This window comes from Centruroides sculpturatus, unplaced genomic scaffold (assembly GCF_000671375.1).
Source record: "Centruroides sculpturatus isolate CEXI.00-Female unplaced genomic scaffold, Cexi_2.0 scaffold1927, whole genome shotgun sequence".
Lineage (NCBI taxonomy): Eukaryota > Metazoa > Arthropoda > Arachnida > Scorpiones > Buthidae > Centruroides > Centruroides sculpturatus.
This window is the reverse complement of record NW_019386111.1, coordinates 57,737-63,595: the sequence shown is the minus strand read 5'-3', so window position 1 is coordinate 63,595 and position 5,859 is coordinate 57,737.

Sequence of the window (5,859 nt, the reverse complement as noted above, 5' to 3'; positions counted from 1 at the left end):
AAAGTGTACTTTTAGAATAGTAAAATAGTGTAATATTGTACTATAATTAATAATAATATTTATTTAAAACAGTGAATATAAAGAAAAGCAAATCTCCAAAAGTTTACAATGAACTTAACTGTTTATACTTGTTACAAATAAAATATTAAAAATTTATTTATCGGCATATTTAATATGTGCTCAATCCTTCCATGAAATACACTGTATCAAGTCTTTATAAATAAATTTTTTATTTCGAGTTTGCGTACAAACAACTAGTTGTTTTTCCATATCTTCATCAAATATCTTTTGCAAACTAAATGCTCATACTCATACTATTGTCTAGTTGAAGTGCTCTCATGAACTCTACAGTTTTTGGAAACGAAAATGTCGAAATTCCTTGTCATTAATTAAGTCTTACTGTTGCTGAGAACTTTATCTATTTCTATTTATATTTCAGCTTTGATTCATTTATTTTTATATATTACACTTTCTTCCGTTTTTCTGTAAATTAATAAGAAAGAAGACTGAAGCCTTTTCCTTAAAAACTGTTGTCGGTACTGGAGAACTGCAACGATGTAACATTTTGGAGATTGTCCTTTGAAAACAGTTTAATACTGTAAAAAGTCGACACAATAAAGGTAGGAAATATTTGAAAATACAGTTTAATCAATGAGTCTTATTCAGACTAAGGTTACTATAGATACATCTATTGTACTCGTAAACAACTATAGCCTATTTATATCGTTTTTTGAATAAGCAGTGGCGTACCGTAGTGGGGGCGGCAGGTGCGGCCCGCCCTGGGATAAACTTTTTAGGGGGCGGCAAAATTATTTTTTAGTGAGCGGAAAAATTTCACAATAAATAATAATAATATTTTGTAAAAATTTGAAACATTCTAATCTGTACTTGCATCGCGCCTACGATAGTGCTATCGTCGGGACAGTTCGGAAATCGGCTCTCCAGGTGAACTAGTAACTTTTTCATACGAGGAATTACTGCGAAACCCGTTGACATTTTTTTTATTGCTTGTACGATTCATTTCCGTTCATACACACAACTAATATCCAATAGAAGTATTTTAAACAGATCCCTGCAGTACCACCGAATTTTTCATTGCTTGTTCTGTGACTAAACTAAATTTTGGTCTTTTAAATTGAAATACCTAAATAAGGGAGAGAACGAAATTTTCCTCAGCCCCGGGCGGCTGACATCCACGTTACGCCACTGTGAATAAGAAAGTTGGTGATTTACTTTACAGTAAATAGTTATATAACCGTGTATATATCATGAATTTATAGTTTATTTTATTTTGCCACTTGAAAACGTTAAATATAAAATTGTACCTTTTTCTATTTTAAGGTAGTAATTTAAAAAATGTATGGTTGGACAAATTTTTTTGTAAACAAACACGCACATTGAAAATACGGAGTGTTTCCATAACGACAACGGTTGTAAAGAACGGATAGAATGTGAAACACCTACATATCAAACTGGAAAATTATTTGCAGTAAACACTGTCGCTAATAAAATTTATTCTTTTGTTTTCTGACTTTTTGAGAGTTTCAAGGCACTTCGTTGAATGAAAGTAAGTACTGTAAATTATAGTGAATCTGATATAAGTTGTTAATATATTGATTTGATATGAAAAGGAAAATGCAAGATATTCCATTTAAAAACTAGGTATACTCTATTGAATATATGAGTTTATGTACTTGAAAATATAAATTTCGTGAAACGTATTTTCAAAATATCTCTTATGTATGTAAACTCTAAGAGACATTTAAAATTTCATTTTCGCGTGTTGAAAGATTTAGGATAAAAATTCAAATTTAGAAATTTTCAGAAAGTTCATTTTGTTGAATTATAGGTTTTAAAAAATGCAAAGAAATAGTATAAGTTATGAATTTTACACAATAAAGCACAGTACAAGCCATAAAAAATATTCTGGGAAAGAAATTAGAGCACAGAATAATAAATAAATAAATTAAAATATAAAGTTAACCCATGTTTAATTTTTTATTGAGTAATTGTTTTTCAAAACAAGCTATTAATTGTTTTTGAGTGTTGTTTCAATTCTGGAATCTTTATTTTTTCTAGTTTCAGCTTTTAGTATATTTTATTTTGCTGTATATTATATATTTGATATAAATTATTTATAAAATATTATAAATAACAATATTTTAAATATAAAATACTAAAAATTCTTATATCTAAAAGTTCATATAATATCAAAATTCTTATATTTAGTGTGCAATGTTTTACAAAATATATTTCATCTTCAATTTTTACAAATTTTACAAGAATTATTTTTACAAAATCCGGTGCTAGAAAAGTATTTAATTAATCAATTTAATTATTATAGATAAAAGAACATATAAAATTTACATATTCGTATGCAGGGAAGAGCCTTAAAACAATAGTTAACTGTACTTATGTTAATTTTGTGTACCTGTGCTTGTGAAAAATGTCTTTATGATACATACAAAAAGACGTATTTATTTGTATTTTAATGTTCGCTATTTTAAAACATATATTATATTTTTAGTAACAATAAATTTTATTATTTATAATGTATATATAATTTTTTAATAAGCATATAATATATTGTGATATTTGGAAAAAAATTCACGATAAATTATATCGTTATTAAGGAATTTTTCAAAATTCGTTAATTTTTTTCTGTCATGTCTTTCGTAATTATTTATTTTTATTGCAATTATTATTCAAAAAATTTTTATCGTAAGAAATAAATGCTCCTTTATCTGTTCGTATTAAGTGATACAACTGATTTTTGTGTTATTAACGAAATTTAAGAAATTATCGTATTATATGGAAAATTTTATTAGTCTAATGGTTTACTCGCATATATCTGCATAACATGTTAATCTTTAAACAGTGGAGTGGAAATTTTTCAAAAATATTTTCACACGTTTTTCTCGTTTTCGTTCCGAAAAAGAACTAAACAGTGATTTCTAGTGAAAAAATTTTTTTTCTTGATTCTCACATAATTCTTTTTTATGTAAATTATTTTTCGAGGTAATTTTTGTTTAAATTATTTTTTTAACTTATATTAATTTTTTACGATTTTCTATCTGTTACAATTTTTTGAAAAATTTGAATTTGTCTTTAATTTTATACAATATACAAAAGTTTCAGTCATTTAAGACACAACAATATTTTTTAACTTGCATATCAAATTTACAAAAATATAATTGACAGTTAACGAATATCATCCACAACGATAGATGACGTAACAATTGTTATGTCAATATATTTCAGTATACAAAATTTTAGTAATAAAATTTCATGATAAATTTTATTTAATATTAAACTTTGTTGTTCAAATTTACAAATTGTATACTCGGGCAACGTTTTCACGAGAAGTTGCCCAATCCCGAGATAACTCGGGCAAATTTAAATAATCGTACGTAACTCCTCGTTGGTCGATATAATTCAAATAAAGCTAATTTACATTCTATTGGGGGTTGTTGATGATCTCAGCAAGTTTCGTAATTTTACACGTAATAGAAGTTTATTTTTTGACCATTTTTTGGTCCCTATCTATAGAGATAGTATATCGAATGGAAAAATTCGTCATGTATTTGAGTGTTTACGGTAACTGATGCAAATCTGTCTACAAAACGGTCGTCCCCTGCGATTTGTATGAGAATATCCCGCTAATGGCTATAAACAGCTGTTTTCAAGGACATTACGCTAACTACACCGAACTGCGGCACGTGTCACGTGATCCGTCGCGATTTTTTTTTATTTTAAAGACAATTCGTTTTTAAATAATATGCAGTAAATGAAATTAAGTTATATGTTAAAATTTTTTAGAAATCTAATTCATAAATTGGTGTATTAAATGTTTTTTTAATTTTTTGTGGGAGTTTTTCCTGTAAAACACAAAAAAACAATGTTAGGTTAATGAGGTTTCGATTAGCATATAATATAAGTAATAACAAGAAAATGAAAAAAAAATTATCAGAAAACGTAATACAATCGAGTATTTGCAGTAACTAGTACAGACGCGTGTAGAAAACCTACTTCCCCTCAAGCTGTTGTTGGGAACAACCCGCGAAAGTTTACAATCAGCTGTACTGAATCTGTACTGAAGCTTGTATGGAGTGTCTTTTTGCGAGTATTGTGTTACATGAAAAATAATAAGTTTCTAAATAATAAATTATAAAATAAATGAAGATTTATACTAAAATTTTTTATAAATTTATTTTATAAAATGGTGTATTATAAATTATTTTGATTTTTTGTGGGAGCTTATTGTAAAGCTTTTTATGTCAAATAATGTCTNCGTTTGATTCTGATGAAACCGTGTTGTTGTTATTAAGCTGTTTCTTTGCAGACACACTAAGGTGACATATATCAACACTTGGCAACTTATTGACTATTTATTCAGTTGGGACGCCTTTTACATTACGCGTTTCGGGCATTGGCCCCTCTTCAGCCAACTTGTATCTTTTCTTGATAATGAACTGTACACATGTTTTCCTTTTCTTTTGGTCGATAACTGCCGTTTCTATATTAACAATTTCGTTTGATTCTGATGAAACCGTGTTGTTGTTATTAAGCTGTTTCTTTGCAGACACACTAAGGTGACATATATCAACACTTGGCAACTTATTGACTATTTATTCAGTTGGTTTCTATATCATTTTTATATTTATAATAATTTTTATGCTTGATCTTCATTTTTCCTTTTTCTTTCTTAGTATAACTTTTAATTATATTACTTAAGTTAATTTTTAGAATTCTACAATCCACCTCTGTTAGCTCATTGCATATACGATCTAAATTTGGCACTATGTCTATTACTTCCCAATCGTTTGGTCCATTAAAGTCCAAACCTTTTTGCATTGTCTCTAGGATATCATTAGGTATATCAATTTGTGTTTTATTCAACACTAAAGATCTTTTCCATTCCGATATCTCTTCTATAGAAGNTTTCAAATTTATATTAGTTTTTTTTACGATTTTCTATCTGTTAAAATTTTTTGAAAACTTTTGAATTTGTTTTCAATTTTATATAATTTTTTAAAGTTTCAGTCATTTAAGACACGACAATAGTTTGAAACCTGCAAATCAAATTTACAAAAATATAATTGACAGTTAACGAATATCATCCACGACGGTAGATGACATAACAATTGTTATGTCAATATATTTTAGTATACAAAATTTCAGTGATAAAATTTCATTATATACAGTATTTCATTTAATATTAAACTTTGTTGTTCGAATTTACACCCAAATATTAAAGCGGTTTAAAATACTAGCATTTGGTAAATACACTTAATTTACGTATAATAAATATAAATAAAATTTTAAAAAACGACAAAACAATAAAAAAAGTGTGAAAATATTTTTTTATTCATTTTCACATTTATTACATATGTTATATTAATTGACCGGTATTTAATTTTAAAACAATATTCATCATTGGAATGCATCAGAAAATAAATCATAACTTTTGTAAAAGACACTTCCCTGAGAGGGTCCACTGCCCTCTGAAAAAGTCCAGTCTAGCTTTTCAATCTAATGTGTGACCTACTTTCTCTAACAGTGAAATGAAGTAAGATACAGTACAATGATACACATAAACATTGACCATAATAATGAAAACAGATTCTTAAAGTTGTTCTAAAGTCCTCCAATCGGTCTTTGACATCGTTCTACATAATAGCACTAAATCAGTTGACATGTCTAAATAACATGCTTATAAACACTGAAAAGCTGAAATGTTTCGGAATTAGGACTAGATAATTACAGTCGACCCCCTATAACACGGTAGATACGTTCCGTTTTTTATGATGATGTTTTAAGAGACCTTGCCAATCACAGCCCGACACGTGTGCAGCTTAC